Source organism: Nycticebus coucang, chromosome 6 (assembly GCF_027406575.1).
Source record: "Nycticebus coucang isolate mNycCou1 chromosome 6, mNycCou1.pri, whole genome shotgun sequence".
In the NCBI taxonomy this organism is placed as follows: domain Eukaryota; kingdom Metazoa; phylum Chordata; class Mammalia; order Primates; family Lorisidae; genus Nycticebus; species Nycticebus coucang.
The window spans coordinates 82,501,394-82,523,154 of record NC_069785.1 but is presented as its reverse complement, the minus strand read 5'-3'; the positions used below and the strand labels follow the sequence as shown (position 1 = coordinate 82,523,154).

The window sequence follows — 21,761 nt, the reverse complement described above, 5'->3', positions numbered from 1 at the left end:
AGCTTGCAAGCTTTCAGAGCTCAAAGCTGGCAGGGTGTCCCTTGAGAATCTTTATCAAAGTGATCTCCAAATGTTACCCCTAAAAAGGCATTTACCTTGGAAATCCCACTTTTAAAAATAAATTATAAAAATTAATATACTAAATGAACAAAGATGTATATGTGTGTGTTAGTCTGAGTTATTCTGAGAAAAAGAATCAATGGGATATAGATAGAAAGCTAAAAAGAGATTTTTTTATTATAAGGTACTGGCTCACATGATTATAGAGGCTTAGAAATTCCACGATCTGCAGTGAGCAAGCTGGAGTCGCAGGAGAGATGATGGTGTCCAAAGGCCTGAGAACCAGAAAAGTTGATGGTGTAAGCTCCAGTCTGAATCTGAATCTGAAGGCAGGAAAAGACCAATGTGTCAGCTCAAAGATAACTTCATCCTTATACAAACTTTTTGCTCTATTCAGTCCTCCAACAGACTGGACCTTAGCCACCTACATTGGGGAGGGCATCTGCTTTACTCACACTACCAATTTAAATGTTAATCTCATCCAGAAACACTCTCATTGACACTCCCAGAATAATGTTTAATCACATACCTGGGAACCCATGGCCCACTCAAACTGACATCTAAAATTGACCATCACAATATACAATAGCAAACAATATAATACAATCTAAATGCCCATTAGTGGAGGATTGAATACCTCCATTATGATACCTTATTACTGACAAAGATCTATACAGTTTTGGAAGGATGTTCATTATATGCTATTTTTAAGTCAATAGAAAGTAGATGACAGAAGACTAATATGGAACATAATTTGTTCTAATAGATAAAAGCTCACAATGTAGAGTCACATGGTCTGGGTTCAAATCCTGACTATTAGCTGTGTGACCTAGGACAAGTCTCTTAATCTCTCTGGGACTTATCTATAAGTGAGGATTGAAAGGTTCCAGACCCGAAGATAAAAATCATTCTGAAGCGTGAGACGAAAGGAAGGCAGAGATCCAATTCATGCGATCAAGTCGCTTTTATTCCACCTGGAGTGCAGGTGGGGTGAGATTCCTGACTAGGGACAAATCCACACATGGGCTACCGCGGACAGGAATTTAAAGGGCTAGGACGACCAGGATTGGTCTGTCTGTGGCTTTACCTGGGCAGGTAGGTGGGACACGGGTAGGGAGGCCTGGACTTTTCTGTTCACTGTTTCCTGGGAGGGACATGCTTCCCAGGAAAGGCATCCTTCCTGGGTGAGTTGGTAACCTAATTCTATCAAGGATGTACTACTACCTCACCAGATTGTTGTAAAGATTAAACAGGGTAAAGCCCCAAGAATAGTGTCCAATGTAGGATAAGCTCTCAGCAGCTGTTAGCTACCATTATTATGTATAATGTGATCCACTGTCTTTTTAAATATCCAAAATATCTATCCATATGTAGACATATGCATTTTCTAGGATACATATGTTAGAATAGTTATATCCCACTGGTGAGATTACAAATACTATTTTAAATCCTAGCACTCTGGGAGACCTAGGCGGGTAAATTGCTTGAGCTCACGAGTTTGAGACCAGCCTGAGCAAAAGCGAGACCCCGTCTCTACTAAAAATAGAAAAAACTGAGGCAAGAGGATTACTTGAGCCCGAGTTGGAGGTTGCTGTGAGCTGTGATGCCATAGCACTCTACCCAGGGTGACAGCTTGAGACTCTGCCTAAAAAAAAATAATAATAATATTTTAGTTAAAACTCTTAATAGTTTAGGGGGGAATTCTGATGGTGGTTCTCTATGCTCAGATATACAGAGCTCTATAACTATGATTTCCATACCATCTTGCTACCAAAAAAAAAGAAAGATTTTTATTCGGAACAAGTGTCTTTAATAACAAAAAATTAGTGTTTTAAAGTAAAGCCTGCAATGTTTCTCTCTAATAGTTTTTCTCCACCCCCCCCCCCAAAAATTGTTTTTTCTAATTTCGTCTCTAACCTCACCAGGGCCTCTTTGGAATGTTGATGTATCACCCAAATTCAAGCTTAGCATAGGGCACTCCTCCGCAGCCCAGGACCACTCCTGGCCTCACTGTGGCTGTTCCCATTCCCATTCCCACTCCCAGCTCTCTGGTGGGCTAAAAGGATCCTCCCATCCTACTCCCACTTCTTTTCTTCCTACCACAGAGACCCCAAACCACTCCCTGTTAAAGAAAAATGAATCCCCCGATTAAGTTCCCTCCAGGCAGACCAGATCTTGGCCTCTTTACCACCATTTCCCTTTGGCTCCCTTTAGATGAAAGAACTGCTCCTCTTCCCCTTTGCTCACTGCACCCACCCTTTCAGATCTCCTTCCTTTGCCATTGTCTAGCCCTGTTGTGTCCCACGTCTCAGTGAGGAAACACCTCTCGGCCACTTCCCTTCACAACTTGGCCAGTTCCTTCAGAAACTAAGATTAAATTTTCAAAAGAGGATTAACAGCAAATTGACCGGCTTTCATTACGGCAACTCTTAGTACAACACGAGCTTTAATTGCAACCCCCACACAATTGCTAACATGAACTTGATATTGGTTATTGAATTATTCTAATTAACTTTTTCACCTAAGCCCTAATTCTCATTACTAAGAACAAATAAATGGCCTTCATATATTAGCTTCTACGTTTGAAGCTCTGGAGATGTAAGTCTCACAATTTCTGTAGAAGGAAACAAAGCTAAAGTCAACTCCCTCTGCTGGTTGTTGTTGTTGTTGTTTTGAGACAGAGTCTCACTATGCCTTGGTGTATGTGGCTGGTGCTGTAACTACTGTGCTCCGGGTGCTGAGCCTCCGAATGTATTTCTTAACTTTTTCCCAAATACGGTGCTCTCAAACCCCCAAAATGAATAAAAATTATAAGAAGCTCCAATACTAGGAAGGTACAGCCAAAAGATGAGTTAGAAATAGTGACTCAGACTAGAAAGTTTTACTTAGAAATAACTTGACCCAATCACAAGATTTCTGTGCAATGAGTATTGTATATGAGGAAATTCTACATACAAATTATAACAAGGTTTGCCACTAGGGATACTTAAAACTTAGTAATATATAGTATTATTCCTATCAGTTTTTTCCTCATAAGTTATATTTTTAATAAAAACTGCAATTAACACATTTATTATACTTGCTTATTACACATTCGGGGACATTTTATGTGTTTGTCTTTATCATGCTTACTTATTTTTGTAATGAACAAGCAACATATACCACATCTTCTCAACATTTCAGGTAATGCAGTAATAACATAAAATTCTACAAAGAAAATAACTGGAAATTGCATTAAATGGTGCTTTAATTCGAAATAATTGCCATAATAAATAACATTACACATTTTTTTTTCAATGAGCTTCAGTCTGAGAAACTGAACAGTAGAATAGATCTTAAGATTTGATTCATGGTAAACTGGTAGTTCTTGGAAATCTGGAAGATGCATCAGCAAAACCACAGACACAACCAACCCCTCACCAAAATCCTGGACAGAAGCATTTTATTCATTTGGGGAAATAAGGCTGAACTCTGGCTAAGACAGAATTTGTTGATGTCTGAAGCCACTTGAGAAGCTTGTCCAAGGAATGAAGAGAGCCAATGGCACATACTGGTGGCAGAGAAGAAGTGAACTGTGCTTTGGACCAACCAACTGCACATTTTACTAAATGTGGCTTTCAATTAAAAAACTGAAATGCTTCGCTGTGTTTTCTCATGAATTCATCAAAAGATTACAGAGTCTCACATAATTAGACATGAAGTAGATACTGAGCAACTAGCAATCACTCCTGGTGAGGAATTTTAGAAAGTTATTCCTTGGAGAAAATAGCAGCAGACATGAAGGAAGGATGCTCTGGAGAGAAGGTAGAGGCATTAGGGCATCAGCCAGTGGATAGAAAAGGGCCCCAGAGGGAGGTGGGGTCTGCAATTCTATGGTTTGTCTTCCACTATGCAGGCCTTTGCCCTCAAATGGTAATTTCAAATCTAAAACCTTGAATTCCTCTCTCAATAGGATCTGTCAGGAGGAGGCCTTTGGGAAGCATGGATCTTATCCTGCTCTTGAAAGCACTAGAGACTTTCTTTAGAACCTTCTCATCCTAAGCTTCTATGTGTAAGATGGTGTGTGCTGTTAAACAAGCCAAACAGCCTTCTAGATGTGATTGGCCCCCAGGCTTCTCTGATTCTGCACAGAGGTTATGTAGAGTTCAAACTGCTGCCTATCAATCTGATTCTCAGGCTGAACAGGAGCATGGTCTGGAAGAGGCAGCTCACACCACTACTGCAGGCTCGATGCTGACCCAGTGCCACTGCGGCCTCCAGGCAAGTACAGGATAGGCCACATCATCCACGGATCAGACCCCGAGCCTGGACCCAGAACTCCAGCCCCACCGCAGTTCAGCCACCTACCTCCCAAAGCAGCCCAAGGCCTTCTGTGTTCGGCGTCCCTCCACCCACACTGTCACAGCAGGCCTTAAGCCACCACCCTGCCCCTGCAGGCCTCCCCAACAGATGGAGGTTGTTTTCTCTTCAGTAGATAACAAAGCATATTTTGAGGATTTATTCATTCATCTTACATGAACTTAGAACTGGTGGCCAGCATATTTTGGGAGCATTGGGTGGGGAAGGAGGCGGGGAGGACGAGGCTACAAAAAGCAGAAGGCAGTTTCCACTTCCGAGGAGTTTATAATCTACTCAAACAACAAGATATATGCATAAAATCACTCACAGAAAATTTTACAAGGCACATAATAAAGAAGCGTAGCAATGTTTAAGGATTATGTACTTTTCAAAACCTCTAAACTTGAGTTGCCAAGTAAAAGACAGGACCCCCAGTTAATTTCATAAGCAACAACCAATTAGGTTAGGTGCCCCATACTTTAAAAAAAAAAAAAAAGATATTCATTATTTATCTGAAATTCAGATTTAACTAGGCATCCTGTATTATTGTTTGCTAAATTTGGCAACCCTAAACTAGAGGCATATGGAGTGCAAAAAGGATCCTAGCAGAGTGGAGTTAGTCAGAATAGCTTCCCAGAGAATGCGAGTTTGAAGCCAACTGTTGACGAAAGCAATGGCTGGAAACAGAAGATATTCCCCGTGTGGGCAGAGGATGTCCATGGCACTGAAACTGAGATGAGCAAGTAATTCCTGGCTGGGACAGCAACCAGATCAGTTTAGCTGGAGGAAGACAGTTGGATAAGGCAACTGTGAACCACCAATGAGAGCGATCACCCTTAACTAGGTTTCTTTCTAGGGAATTTGTCTAAGGGAAAATATTCCAATTAATGAGACCTTATACTTTATTATTTCCTCATTTAAGTAAAAACTACAGATTCCAGTGATTTGGACACACAGAATTTAAATTGTAGAGGTGTTACTCTGTACATGAACTTTACAAATTGAGTGTTGTGGGTACACATCTTAAAGGCCAAAAACGTCTTTGAGAACTGTCTGTATTCCTAGTGGCATCCAATAACAAAATCCTGATACCTGGCCAGTCCTATGTGGAGTAGGGGCAGTGGGGTTGCAGGAAGGGGAGGCGTGAGACCTTATGTTCTCTGCACAATGACAGACTGGGGAGCTTGGAGCTTGCAGAGTGTTCCTGCTGGTGCAAAGAAAGGTGCTAGGGACAAGTAAAATAATGAGGGAAATAATGAAATAAAACTTCTTGTCATTGGGTGGCGCCTGTGGCTAAAAGGAGTAGGGCACCAGCCCCATATACCAGAGGTGGCAGGTTCAAACCCAGCCCTGGTTAAAAAAAAAAAAAAAAAAAACTGCAAAAAATAAAAATAAAAATAACTTCTTGTCTTTCCTTTCAAATCTCTATTTCCCATTTCTAACAACACTGTTTCTAGAAACCCATCACAAACATACATAGACAAAACTACAATGAAACATATGCACAAATCTATTTATGGTAGCACTACTTGCTACAACCGAAAACTGGGAATAACATAAACATCCATGGATAAGGAACCCATTGAGTAAACCACACGGCATCCGTGCAATGGAGGAAGCCACAGCTGTCAAAAGAGAGAGGATGGTCAGGCACAGTGGTTTATGATTGTTGTCCCAGCACTTTGGGAGGCTGAGACCAACCTGGGCAACACAGCAAGATCCTGTCTCTATTAAAAATTTGTAAAAGTTAGCCAGGTGTCGTGATATGTGCCTATAGTCCTAGCTATTCAGGAGCCTGAGGCAGGAGGATCACCTAAGCCCAGGAGTTCAAAGCTGCAGTGACTATGATGATGCCACTGCATTCCAGATTGAGCAATAGAGTGAGATTTTGTCTCTAAGGAAAGAAAGCGGGTGGGCAGGACTCAGGAGCCAACCTGAAGAGGCTCTCACTGCAAGAGATAAGAGATTTTGAGCACAAATATGAATAAAAATGGCAAAGGACTAAAATACTTCAAATACTTCATGAGTTTGTAAAGGTGTTAAAGGCCAATAAAGCCTAATTGGCCACTCCAGGATGATATTAATGAGCCAGCTTACTATTCTGAAAACTGACAAAGGGAAAGAATCAAACATTTATCCCATTTTTCCTTTAAACTATACCATTGTGTAACCAAATAGTATTTCAGCTAAAAAATGAAGAATGAATGAGAATTAGAATACTACCATCTTGCAGCCCCTAATGTATTCGTGGATCTAGGCATCAGCCATCGATGCCAGCTAGCACCACTAAGAGAGAAGGCAGACATTAGGTACCTCCTCATGGAGGTAACCTATGAAGTGGTCTTGCTGAAAACTCAAACTTGAATCTGCATCAAAATTCAAGATCTAACTACCAGTTCACAAGAACTGCAGGAGACAAAGGAACAAACATGCTCAGTGGGTAGGGCACCAGCCACATACACTGAGGCTGGTGGGTTCAAACCCTGTCCTGGCCAGCTAGAGTAACAATGACAACAAAAAAATAGCTAGGTATTGTGGCGGACACCTGTGGTCCCAGCTACTTGGGAGGCTGAGACAAGAGAATGGCTGAAGCCCAAGAGTTGGAAGTTGCTGTGAGCTGCGATGCCACAGCTCTCCACCCAGGGCAACAGCTTGAGACTGTCTTTAAAAAAAAAAAAAAGAAAGAAAGAAAAAAAAGAAATAAAGAAAAGACATGAGGCTTTCCGTTTTTGTTTTTTTTTTTTGCAGTTTTTGGCCAGGGCTGGGTTTGCCACCTCCGGCATATGGGGCTGGCGCCCTACTCCTTTGAGCCACAGGCGCCACCCATGACATAAGGCTTTTCTTTAAATTTCAGAAACATATACTAAAATATTTATGGGTAAAATTATACAAAATATGAGATTTTCTTCAAATGGATATATGGGTAAATTGTCAGAATTAAGATGAAATAAGACTTCCCATAAAGTATTAACAATAACCCTTGAAGCTAGAAGACCAATCTATGCAGGTTTATTGTACTTTTCTCTGTATTTTTATACACAATATGGAATTTTCCTTAATAAAAAGTTTTTTGATAACAGTGCCCGTAGCTCAATGGGTAGGGTGCTGGCCACATACACCCAGGCTGGCGGGTTCAAACCTGACCCGGGCCTGCTGAACAACAATGACAACTGCACCAAACCTTGTGGCAGGCACCTGTAGTCCCAGCTGCTTGGGAGGCCGAGGCAAGAGAATCACTTAAACCCAAGAGTTTGAGGTTGCTGTGAGCTGTGACACCATGGTGCTCTATCAAGGGCGACGTAGTGACACTTTGTCTCCAAAAAAAAAAGTTTTCAAAAATCTACATAGCAGTCCCTGGGCTACAAAACAAGATAGGTTCCACAGGTTTGTTCTAAACTTGAATTTGTATGTACGTTGGAACACCTACATTTATCTGTTGCCTGTGATAGCCTTCATCCATAAGTATGAGTCATAGATTAGTCAGACGTTGGTAACTTGGAGACTGCCTGTGTTGCCCATTAATGAACAGACACAAAGGCTCGGCACCCATAGCACAGTGGTTACAGGGCCAGCCACATACACCAAGGGTGGCAGGTTCGAACCCGGCCCGGGCCAGCTAAACAATAACAACAACTGCAACAAAAAATAGCCGGGTGTTGTGGCCGGCGCCTATCGTCCCAGCCACACAGGAGACAGGCAAGAGAATCACTTAAGCCCAAGAGTTAGAGGTTACTGTGAGGTGTGACGCCACAGCACTCTACCAAGGGCAACAGAGTGAGACTCTTGTCTCAAAAAAATAAAAATAAACAGACACAAATTATTGAACAATTAACATGAATTATTATTGTTTAATTCTGACAACAATCTTGGGAGGTAGGTAGTACTACTACCATAATCTCCATTTTAAAGATAAGTAAACTGAGGCTTGGAGAGGTTAATTCACGTATTCAAGGTCACACAGTCAGAGCAAAGGTTCAAACCTTTATTAGCCACATGTAAGTGGGTTTTCTGTGGGTGCATAGTGGTGCCGAGCCATGTGTCTAGGTTTGCATGAAATGAGAACAGAAGCTGTCCTTGGGGACAGCTGGCATCTGGGTTTCAGTCACTGAAAAACTTTAACTCTCCAAAATACGTAACAAAAATAATTGGGATAACAATAGCAAGTCCAAGCCATGCCAAGGAAGATGTATCACTACTTCTATTCATAGTAAAAAGCCCATTTAGACCAACACATTACCAAAAAAAGTATCCCTGAGCCTTTCAAGGAATGAAAAAGCAGGCATAATACTTGTAGACAGGCAAAAAGACATATGGTCTTTAAGGGAATACGAATTTGAATAGAAAAATTGAACAGTGGAGCACAGTCTGCCTCTCAGAATCCCCTGATGTATGCAGGTTGGTCCACGTCCAACAGCAATCAGCAGTTTTTGGCACTGGCCCAGCTGGCCCGCCGGTAAGACCATCTGGAAGAAAGGGAAGTGTCTGCCACACACTGGTCAGGCTGACACCAGCACTGAATTGTTTGTTAATTTCTGCGGTACCTGTGGAACTACTCGATAAGGTTAAAGAGGACTGACATCAACTCCAAAGATATTAAAGAGGCTTTTCAGAAACATAATGAATGTTATGGGAATGACTTGGAATGACTTATTACCAAGCTTTAAAAAATTGGTCTGGAGTTCATCCCCGGTCTAATTAAGGCCAATGTTATCTTTTCTCCTGCCTGTAACTCAAGGAAGCTATTTTATCTTTGCGCTTATATCTTATAACACAGACATTAAGTCTCTGGCATGAATATGCTGCTTTGAGGTTGAAAACTGTTATCTCCCCTATACTCGCTGTTGTGGGAGGAAATTGCTTTTTATGCAATAAAAGACCAAATTAATTTTTCTTCTTTTCTAAGAAATAAAGATAAATATTCACAAGGATTCCTCAGACACCAGAGATAAAATACTTGATTAAAAAAAAGTGATTTTAAAAAGTCTTATTAGATTCATAGGGAAAGTGGGATGGATTTGAATAATAACACAAACAGAATTGTTTTACCACAAATTTACTGATTCAAAAGACTTTCCCATGGTAATAAGATGTTTTATATATAAATACATACACACATATATGTAAAAAATGTAGAATTAACCATTATTAATGCAAGTTATCTGTAAAAAAGTAAAGCCTTAGGAGGAAAAAATCTAGATCTTCTAAACATTTCCAAAGGCATTAAAAAAGAGCCCTGAAAATTGAAAAAGCACATAGTAATATAAGTGTAAGTAAACTAGAAGATCTAAAATGGCTATGGATTTCCATTTTAGCAATTTTTTCCACTGAAGAGAACATGTTCTGTTGAGATATTTTTATACAATCAGAGAAACAATAGGTGTTGAATTGCTAAAAAGAAAAGAAAAATAGCTGCAAATCATGTTCACTATCATGCTCTCAGATCACTTTAAAAGCACTTATTTAGAATTCACGTAACTCTCTGCTATAGAGCAAATGCAGATTATATGTGTATTCATTCATTTAACAAATACAGTAGTAAGCTTAACAAACTACTATATTACATGCTAGGCACTGGGAATACACCTGTGAATAAGACAGATATGGTCCTTGCATATGTGAAGAGAGACAAATAACTAATAACTAAACAATTACAAGAGATGAATAAGACAATAGAAATTAATATAGTGAGAACTGTGATTAACTCTTAGGAAGGAGAATGAGTATTGCGTGCAATGAGAGAAAATAAGTGAAACCTAAATTTGAATACAGTAGAACCTTAACTACCCAAGGACTGTAACAAACTGGTCAACATATGGAGGTGGTCAACATAAGAAACTAAGCCCACTGTACTGATACATACATGTGGTGCATGTCTAGTCTATGAAAATTAGGTCCACCTAAGAAGGTAGTGGATGTACAGAAGTGGTCAACCATGGAGGCTGTACTGTATTTATCTTACCAGAAACCTCAAGGAAATACTTAGAGTCATTGGAATATCCATATGGCCCCCCAAGATCCCCCAGACTTCCTTGTCTCATAATTAGGAAGAGTCATGTAATTAGTTTTGGCCAATGGACTGGGAACAGACATGTCTCACTTTTAGGAGGAAGAATTTTTTTTTTTTTTGTAGAGACAGAGTCTCACTGTACCGCCCTCGGTAGAGTGCCGTGGCGTCACATGGCTCACAGCAACCTCTAACTCTTGGGCTTACGCGATTCTCTTGCCTCAGCCTCCCGAGCTGCTGGGACTACAGGCGCCCGCCACAACACCCGGTATTTCTTTGTTGCAGTTTGGCCGGGGCTGGGTTTGAACCCGCCACCCTCGGCATATGGGGCCGGCGCCCTACTCATTGAGCCACAGGTGCCGCCCTAGGAGGAAGAATTTAACAGTCAGAGCAACCCTCCTACTCTTTTTCTCCCCTGCAATGATAGTCAAGGAGGTCAAGTGTTGAGATGAAAGTTCCTAAGAACCTGGAGCAGCCTGGATTGCTAGGTCATAACAAAAGGGACAAGTACCCTGGAAAGCTGCCAACTTTCACCAAACTTCCTATGAGCAGGAGGTGAACTTTGATATGCTAAGCCAACTGAGATTTAGATCACAACATAGCCTGTTTTTCCTTGGCCATAGTCTCACAGGAATCATTCATTCTCATGCCATCTGTTCATTTTAACAACCGAGAAATGAAGACACAGGAACATTCACTAAGTTGCCTAAAATTAGTCAATAGTAAAATAGGATATCCTGCCTTCTGGGTAAGAGCTATATTCAAAAGGCCAGTGTTTTTCAAAAGCAGCTTAGACTCACTAATTTTAAAATCAGTTTATGAAGTCATAATCTGGAGTTATTAAAAGATAAATTAGGGCGGCGCCTGTGGCTCCGTCGGTAAGGCGCCAGTCCCATATACCGAGGGCAGCGGGTTCAAACCCGGCCCCGGCTGAATTGCGACCAAAAAAAAAAAAAAAAAAAAATAGCCGGTCGATGCGGCAGGCACCTGTAGTCCCAGCTACTCCGGAAGCTGAGGCAAGAGAATCGCTTAAGCCCAGGAGTTGGAGGTTGCTGTGAGCTGTGTGATGCCACGGCACTCTACCGAGGGCCATAAAGTGAGACTCTGTCTCTACAAAAAAAAAAAAAAAAAAAAAGATAAATTAGGACACATTAGCCTAGGGTAGAAAATATCATTAATCGTTGTTTTATAAAGTTTTTGTTAATAAATACAAGCCCGTGATATTGCATTATGCATACACACCCATGGATGCATTAGAGAATTGTTATGTAAAATGCATTTCTTATGGTGGCACAAACAAAAAGTTTGAAAAATATGACATTAGACTGTAAATAAGTTGTTTAATCAGCCATTTAGATAAAGCAATACAAGAATATTAACGAATGGCTGGGCACAGTAGCTCACATCTGTAATCCTAGCACTCTGGGAGGCCGTGGGGAATGGATTGCTTGAGCTTAGGAGTTCGAGACCATTCGGAGCAAGATTGAGACCCCATCTCTAAAAATAGCCCAGCATTGTGGCAGGCATCCATAGTCTCGGCTGCTCAGGAGGCTGAGGCAAGAGGATCACTTGAGCCCAAGAGTTCGAGGTTGCTATGAGCTGCAGCGCCACGGCACTCAACCCAGGGCAACAAAGTAAAACTATCTCAAAAAATAAAACAAAAACAAAAAAGAATATTAATGAAATAGATGCATTATTTTGACACCACTTAATCAGAAGCTCTTATCAGGGGGAAAAATAGTATAGCATACAAAAAATTATTCATTCTAAGATTTTGAAAAAGAAACGTCATTAAATAATAATTAAAATTATATTAAATGTAAGAAAAGTGTAAAAGTATCTTGGGCAATGGGAAAATGAGAGTTAGGGTTAGGATTCACTCATTCATCCATCCGTTCATTCAAAAAATACTTATCAAGCACCGGCCAGACATAGCTAGGCTCTTAGAAAATGGCTGTGGATACAATAGAAAGTTCTCTGCCCTGTGGACCTTATAGTCTAAGCAGGCAAGACAGGCAGTAGACCTTAAAAATACGCCTTTAGTTATTGAGCTATGATTGCAGTGAGGCTAAGAAAGAGAAGACAGCCCTGTGATTAACAATCTGATCTCTGAGGAAAAATCTTTTTGTGTTTATGTAGGTACATGTGTTTGTTATAAAACATAAGGGATGTGTAGCACACAATTTTAAAATAATACAATATACAATACTCTCTTGTAAATCCATGCAGACAATTCTTATGAAGCATTATCACTGATTTTTGATGGACTCATATACCTGTAGCCAAAGCATGGCTGCAACTGAGGCAAGATTGTAGTTCCCAGTGTCAGTGGACATTTACATTTATGATAAAGAGTAAGATGAAAGTGAAACAAAGAAGACTAAGGTCAGAACTTGACTCATTCATCAATGACATCAGTGATTTCTCTGCTAAATCAGATTAATAGCTTCAAACACTGGAAGAATATTTTCTCAATTTTTGTGCTCATCTCAAAGGAACTGTTTTAACACTTTTAAATTAAATCTGCATTATTAACATTTTCTCTATCAGTTTCTTAGTATAAACAATACATAAAACAACACATGAGGCTTTGATTTGTAGCATTTGCAGGTTTCCATGGTGGAAATGTCCAGGGGGACAGCATGGTGAATTTCAAGCTACTAAGGTGACATCACAGGTCACGAAAAACAAAGAAGTGGGAAAAGCTTCCCAGTAGTATGTCATTATGTTGTATTTGTACCATACAGATAAAAAATATAAAAAATACCTCATGAACTCAAATAATAGTAAAATGCAGTAAAATAATCAGGGAGTGAGGAGCTCTGAGTATTTATCTTTTTATATTTTTAATACAATTTTTGTTTTTAATATAATTGTAAGTATATATAATTTAATTTTAATTATGGCTGTCCCACAAAATTCTTGGAATTTTACCAATTGATTCATGAGAACACTAAACCCCATAGGATTGAAGCAAGGGAATACTGAAGATGGGAGAGGGTCTCAAGGGAGAAATGCTGCTTTTAGGTGTCCTAGGACAGGAATAGCTTAGCCTGGGTGTCATGGAAGAAGCTGGTGACAGTGGACACAAGCCCATTGGTGCCAAGTGTAGCTCCCAGAAATTATTCACCACCAGTACCAACTCAGGGTAAGCCTCTCCCAGGCTTCTCCTACCAAATAGAGAAAAGATTGCGTTGATGAACAACAAACTATTTTTAAAATCATTTCCTCCCCAGCCTCTTCACATTTTCTCCTTATTCTCCTTAAAATGGCTAAATCAGGTTTTGTAATATGGAGTAAATTTCAGATTACCTTTCTCTTACTTCTTACATCTCTCTACCAGCTTGTTGAAGTCCTTTTTTTTTTTTTGAGACAGTGTCTCACTTTGTCACCCTTGGTAGAGTTCGGTGGTATCGTACCTCACAGCAACCTCCACTCAGCGGTTCTTAACCTGTGGGTCATGACCCCTTTTTAACAATGAAAATACATTCTAGCATTAGGAAGGTTGAGAACCACTGCTCCAACTCTTGGGCTCAAGTGATCCTCTTGTCTCAGCCTCCCAAGTAGCTGGAACTACCAGCGCCCACCACAACACCTGACTATTTTTTTTTGTTGCAGTTGCCATTGTTATTTAGCTGGCCCAGGCTGGCTTTGAACCCGCCAGCCTCGGTCTACGTGGCTGATGCCATAACCACTGTGTTACAGGTGCTGAGCCAAGGACATTGATCCTTAATGTCCCTAAGACAAGACATCAGAGATGTTGTTCACTCTCTCTCTACCATGCGGAGACACAGTGAAAAGGCAGCTGCTTGCAAGCCAGGAAGAGGGCCCTCATCAAGAACCAAATTGGCCAGCACCCTAATCTTGGACTTTCCAGCCCTGAGAACTGTTGTTTAAGGCACCTAGTCTGTGGTATTTTGTTATAGCAGCTCACATAGGGCCACATAGTGAGACTCTGTCTCAAAAAATAAAATGAAACAAAATAAAAAATAAAGAAATATGGGGCGGCGCCTGTGGCTCAGTCAGTAAGGCACCGGCCCCATATAACGAGGGTGGCAGGTTCAAACCCGGCCCCGGCCAAACTGCAACCAAAAAATAGCCGGGCGTTGTGGCGGGCGCCTGTAGTCCCAGCTACTCGGGAGGCTGAGGCAAGAGAATCGCTTAAGCCCAGGAGTTGGAGGTTGCTGTGAGCTGGGTGAGGCCACGGCACTCTACTAAGGGCCATAAAGTGAGACTCTGTCTCTACAAAAAAAAAAAAAAAAAAAAAAGAAATATGTATATTAATTTGATGTGTTTAGAATTATAAGAACTGCTTACATGCTTAGAAAGATTTTGCTTATTTCAAACCTAAGAAGCAAAATGCCTACATTTTAACTATTGAAGATTTCAGATATATAGTACCAATTCCAGATGCACATTTTTTTTTTTTAGCAAACATGCAAAATGGATCTGGATGTATCTTACAATCAATGTGATAAGATAGCAGTGGCAGTGTTTTCCCTTTTTGGTAGTACATAAAATAATCATGTACCTCACGATTGATGGCATCTTAGAGTTGATAATACAGTATTAAACTTGTAAAAGTAGTTTTGAATGTTTAAGAAAACTCAGGAAACTGGTTTTATTTATAAGACTCTAATCTGTTAAATTTATAAATTAATAGAACATTGAAATTTTTAATCAATGTTCTATTAATTTTTTAATTAAATTTTTCTTAATTTTCACAAAAACTTACAAGATTTATTAATAAAACAACAAGAGTTGCAAATCTGACATAGAGGCATGGGAAAAACATAATTTTTCAATACACAGGGTGTCCATAAAATTCATATGCAATTTAAAATAGTTGTAATTTAAAATTTACAACTATTTTAAATTTACACACAAACTTTTTATGGACTCCCTGTATAATTTTAATACATTGAACATTAAATAAATATAATTATGTAATCAAATATAGACAGCCCTTTCCATGCACAATACTCAGATATAAGCTCAAAAAACTTCATAAAATGGCATAAAGAATGAGGGTTACAATCTCCTTTGAGAGTTCTTCTCAGTATCCAATGAGTTAAGACATGTATCATTGCTTATATATGTCTGGAATATTTTAGTAACACGCAATTTACTTTTCTCAGTGATAATTTTTTTTTCCTTTAAGGAAGTATTTATTACATATTATTAGTCATTATATTTTACAATAAAATTAAATTAGATGTACATACTTTTCACAAACATAAGATGAAAATCAAAACATCTAATAAAAAAAATTTTTTTTTGAGACAGTCTCTTTGCTGCCCTCAGTAGAGCACCATGGAGTCATAGCTCACAGCTTCCTCAAAGTCTTGGGCTTAAGCAATTCTCTTGTCTCAGCCTCCCAAGTACCTAGGACTACAGGCACCTGCCACAAAACCCAGCTATTTTTTTAGAGACGGGGTCTCACACTTGATCAGGCTGACATCAAACCTGTGAGCTCTGACAATCCACCTGCCTCGGCCTCCTAGAGTGCTAGGATTATAGGTGTGAGCCACGGTGCCCAACCCACATCTATTAAATTTAAATACTGAAGGTATTGGTTTTCAGAATTCAAGCAATCAATCAAGATTCTTGACCAAGACCACCAGTTCATGATTCCAAATAGTTGAGGATCTTTTCAGTAACTGGAACAAAATCTTCCTTATATGTGGCAATGGTTTCCACATAAAACCCTTTAAAGGGCTCTATTAATTCATTTGTTGAGACATTCTTCTGTTTTTTTCTTCAACACCTGGCAACTTGCCCTTTTTCCTGCTTAAAGCAAATGTTGAGCCAAACAGGGTCCAGGTTCCTACCACGTAGACCACGGACATCTGCTGGTACTAAGATGTGGCCTGGCCGGGAGGCATGACACAGCAGCCACGGCCTGGATCCTCGGCTCAATGATAAGTTTTATTAAGGCTTATTGTGACTGGCCTTACACAAATTTATGAACTTTTATACCATAACAAAAACATCATATAAAAGGAATCCTATTGCATTGGATAATACGTCGTGTGCGTTCAGAGAGATTATCATAGGAGAACACTCATTGCAAGCACGGCTAAAACAGAGGACGATCACCTCACTAGAGGAAATGCTCCGATTTAATAGTATTACCTACAAATGCAAGAAGCAGTTGAGTGAAAACATCTCGTGTGTAAACCCCTAAATTTGCCCATGACAAATAAATATGACCTGTCATTCAAGTAATCAAGTTCACCCCTGGTCTGTGCCCATTTCGAATCAGTAACCAAACTTTGGTTCCTCTTTTCACATGGCTCATGTTTACTCTTCCTTCCCCATTTTCACATCCTTTTTTCTTTCCCATAAAACACCTTCTAAATAAGGAAACATTCAAAAATTCAAAACTAAGTGTGACAGGCACCTCTGTCTTGATCATTATAGGATTTAATTTAAATATAAGGCTAATTTTGCTTTTTTTTTTTTTTTTTTTTGTAGAGACAGAGTCTCACTGTACCGCCCTCGGGTAGAGTGCCGTGGGGTCACACGGCTCACAGCAACCTCTTAACTCTTGGGCTTACGCGATTCTCTTGCCTCAGCCTCCCGAGCAGCTGGGACTACAGGCGCCCGCCACAACGCCCGGCTATTTTTTGGTTGCAGTTTGGCCGGGGCTGGGTTTGAACCCGCCACCCTCGGCATATGGGGCTGGCGCCCTAATTTTGCTTTTCTAAGGTGGTATCTATTTTGTCTTCAGCAGATCTCTACAGTACCATTATGTGAAAATACCAGCATAAGAATTCTGCAATTCTTTTCTCAGTGCCCAATCTTTGGTGTCCTGCAGGAATATCACTCCTCCCAGTGTCCCTCTGAAAGCTATCAGAGTTGACCCTGGGACTGCTCATGCAGTTGCTCTCAGAATGACCAGTTCAGCCTCTCCTTCCAGGGTTAGAACCTTGCAAAGGAGCCTTCACAGCCAATCAGCTGTTTCTTCTGGCTACATTTCAGTTCCAGTTCATACTCTGTTTAAAATTAAAGTTGAGCCAAAGAAATAGCTAGAAGGTGACAGCAGCTAAGCCCCCAAAGCTTTAAATAGAGCAAGACACAGTGTAACAAGAAGTTTCCCAGGAGTGATCCCGCATGCTGAAAGGGATCCTTCATGAAAGTCACACTGAGTGCATGGAGTCAAAGGCTAGGTCACAGCCAGTTTCAAAAAGGGAAATAGAGGGAGCAGTATCTGCCTTGGCCAGGAAACAGATTACTGTCATTATAAAATATGGGAAACATATCATTTTTTTTTTTTTTTAGACAGAGTCTCACTTTATCACCCTCGGTAGAGTGCCATGGCGTCACAGCTCACAGCAACGTCAAACTCTAAGGCTTAAGTGATTCTCTTGCATTAGCCTCTCCAGTAGCTGGGACTACAGGTGCTCCCCACGATGCCCAGCTATTTTTAGAGACAGGGTCTCACTCTGGCTCAAGCTGTACTCAAACTTGTGAGCTCAAGCAATCCACCCACCTCGGCCTCCCAAAGTGCTAGGATTACAGGTGTGAGCCACCATGCCCGGCCAACATATAATTTTTTATGCCAGGGAAAGGCTGTTTTACACAACAAATGAGAAGGATGTATTTTTTTTTTAATGAGTCACAGACAATTTTATTCAAATACTCCAAATTTATACTCAATATTTAATTGTTTCTGAAATGTATGTCACCCTTTACATACTGATTTTATTTTTTCATCTTTTCTTTACAGTTCTTCAGTAGCAGGAAGAGTCTTCTGTTACTATCTTCTTAAAAATTCTCCTGTTAGGGGAGACGGAGATAGGTGTTGAGTGATAACCAACCATCTCTTCCATTGCCACCCCTTTCTTTTTCAAACAGAAGCAGTCCCATGTGGTTGTGGAGACAAAATCTTCTTAGGCTTCTCTGACTTCTGCATCCATATGTCGACAAAGTCAGAGACTGTAACAAATCAGTGTCAGAGGAGGGAAGATCCAAACTTGATAACATGTGTCAGAATGTCGACCCTGGCACGTTCCTGAAGTTCTATTTGAGTGAAGTGTTAGAAGAGTAGATTATTCTATTGGGCAAAGGAAGACAGTAATATCAAAACTCTATGTACGCGCTCCAGTTGACCAGGTACGAGATGCAGCCTCAGCACAACCATACAGAGAAACTTCAAAGGAAGGGGTCTTCATTTTGGGCCTGAAACAATCTTGTTATACTAGTTGAGACCCTCATTCTAGATTTGTTGGGCAGTGCCTTTACATTCAAGTCTTGTTTTCCAGAAGTACAGACACATTCCAACTGTAATGTCATTATCATGCATCTTGGATGTTACAGTTAGCCTCCAGCCTCCAGCCTCCTGCCATCTCCTTCTCCCAGTTAGCCTCCAGCCTCCAGCCTCCTGCCATCTCCTTCTCCCAGTTAGCCTCTAGGGTCCTGCCCCTTCTCCCGCCAGAGAGAGCTAGACCCTGCCAGAGCTACCCGCCGACACCACAGCTTCACTAACACAAGCCCAAAGCCAGAGGCTTAAGTTGCCCAGTTAGGAGCCTTTGGTCTACTATATTCTGATGAAGTTTCTTCTACAGATTCATGGATAACATCTGGCTTCTAAAAGAAAGGCTTTTCAATCACTTGCTGATAGGGTGAAACTGCACTGTTACCCATAACCATACGACCTAATTTAGAATAAATCCTGGCATCAAGACTTGTGTTTCTGATCAAATTCACAATCTTCTTTCAGCTTCAGAACAAGTCATGTTCAGTTTATCTGATAACAAGTTAATGCTGATACACTAGTGGATGCAACAAAAAGTCTCAGCTATGAAGAGATGGGCATTTCCAATGAAATGCTCAAGACAAGCCACCAAGAAGTCATTCACAAGCACTGATTCACATTCCTTCATCTTTTTTTTAACCCCTCAAAGTCAAAGTTAATATACAAGCATTCAGCAAATTCTATCATTGCGTCTTTGTATCGTAACACTCTTGTTGAATAACTTTTACTAGATCTTTTAGCACTGCCCGCATTTTAGGATATTCTTGTTTGGCTTGGCGCCTGTAGCTCAGCCACCTAGGGCGCCAGTCACTTACACCAGAGCTGGTGGGTTCAAATCCAGCCCAGGCTTGCCAAACAACAATGATGACAACTACAACCAAAAAATAGCCAGACATTGAGGCGGGCGCCTGTAGTCCCAGCTACTTGGGAGGCTGAGGCAAGAGAATCGCTTAAGCCTAAAAAGATTTTGAGGTTGCTGTGAGCTGTGATGGCGAAGAATATGTGGACACTTTGTCTGATTTGCATTAAGATACTGTGGTTGGGCTGGCCAGGTGGCTCACACCTGTAATCCTAGTGCTCTGGGAGGCCGAGGCAAGTGGATTGCTTGAACTCATAAAATCAAAAACAGCCTGAACAAGAGAAAGACCCCGTCTCTAAAAAAAAAAACAAAACTAGCCAGGCATTCTGGCAGGCACCTGTAGTCCCAGCTACTCAGGAAGCTGAGGCAACAGAATCACTTGAGCCCAAGAATTTGAGGTTGCTGTGAGCTATGATGCCACAGAACTCTACCAAGAGTGACAAAGTAACACTCTGTCACTCCACCCCCCTTAAAAGGTACTGTGGTTGGTAAAGGAATAGATCAATAATATTATCATGACTGAGCAGTGCCTGTGGCTCAGTGAGTAGGGCGCTGGCCCCATATACCGAGGGTGGTGGGTTCAAACCCAGCCCTATCCAAACTGCAACCAAAATAGTTAGGCGTTGTGGCAGGCGCCTATAGCCCCAGCTGCTCAGGAGGCTGAGGCAAGAGAATCACCTAAACCTAAGAGCTGTGAGGTTGCTGTGAGCTGTGACACCACAGCACTCTACCCAGGGCGACAAAGTGAGACTCTGTTTCTAAAAAAAAGAAAATAATAATAATAATTATATTATCATGACCTTTGGGGTAGTTGAAGTAAACAAACAGACCAGAGAATGAGCCATGTTCTCTTCTAAGGAGACTGAAGTGGAGAACTCGCAGAATTATCATCTATGGCCTTTTTTTTTTTTTTTCTTTTGAGACAGTCTCATTTTGTCACCTTTGGTAGAGTGCCATGGTGTCACAGCTCAGAGTAACCTCAAACTCCTAAACTTAAGCAATTCTCCTGCCTCAGCCTCCTTAGTAGCTAGGACTACAGGAGTCCACCACAATGCTCAGCTATTTTTAGAAACAAGGTCTCACTCTGACTAAGGCCTGTGAGTTCAGGCAATTCACCCGCCTTGGCCTCCCAAGTGCTGGGATTACAGGTGTGATTCACTGCGCCCAGCTCATCTATGGTCTCTTTTAACCATGTAAGGTCTTCCATGGCTGCATCCCAATTCTCCATTAAGATTTCAGATGTTAGTTTTCTGCCATAGTGGATTTAAAGCATTTGTATCTGTTACTGGAACCAACACTCTAAAAAAAAAAAAAAAAAGATATTCTGCTGCTCCTGAGTAACTCCCACATTCATACTGGAATTTTGCATACTGTGCAGTGTATCTAAATATTCTGGCTAAAACCAAGCTTGTCCATCAGGTAGTCAAACAGCATCCAGCCATCTCTGATTGACTGTACTTGCCTTATAGTTTCTGCATCTTCAAACATCTCCACAATTGGTTCTGTTTCCACCTGTAGCTGTTTCAGGTATGCAACAACTGTGGTTCTTTTTTTCTCTCAAAGCATGAGGAATATCACTGGGATAAAGGTTTTTGTATACATCCATACAAAGTCTTTCACGCTGGTATCTCTAAGAAGACCCAATTGCCCTTGTAATAATTCTTTTTCATTCTATAGCTCCTTCACAGACAGAAACTCAAGGGTGGCGGCACCTGTGCTTCAGTGGGTAGGGCGCTGGCCCCATATACCAAGGGTGATGGGTTTGAACCAGAAACTCAAGGGGCAGAAAGACAAGATGCCAATCCCAAAAAAGCACAATTCAAGTAGTGAAGTTGTACTCCACCATCTTGCCAAAGAAAGGGCAGAAGCGTATCTATTGATCAATTATTTTATCTTACTCTAGGAATTAATGAATTTCATATAAGTGATTCTTCACCATAGGAAATATTAGTTCCTAAAAAATCCTCCAAAGACAAGGCCAAGTAAGCCCTCAAATGTGTGAAATTTAAGGGTGGAGAACAGGCTGGGGCACCTCCATCTAAAGACGTTCAGATTTTGAAATATTTCAAAACATTGAAATGGCCTTCCAAAACCAAAACACAGCTGCAGGCCAGTCTGGCACACAGGTGCTGGCTTTCCTCTCTGGCTCTCAGGATAAGCAAAGAGATAATAAAAATCATCAAAAGTCTGAAAACATTTTTGTTTTTTTTAACCACATGGTTTAAGTTTAGATAGGATGG

The 21,761-nt window shown here is 40.7% G+C and overlaps 1 pseudogene; it reads right to left on the bottom strand.

Moving 5' to 3' along the window:
- Positions 1 to 18,808: 18,808 nt before the first annotated feature.
- On the bottom strand, positions 18,809 to 21,367 carry LOC128588736 (eukaryotic translation initiation factor 3 subunit E-like; annotated as a pseudogene).
- Positions 21,368 to 21,761: the final 394 nt, after the last annotated feature.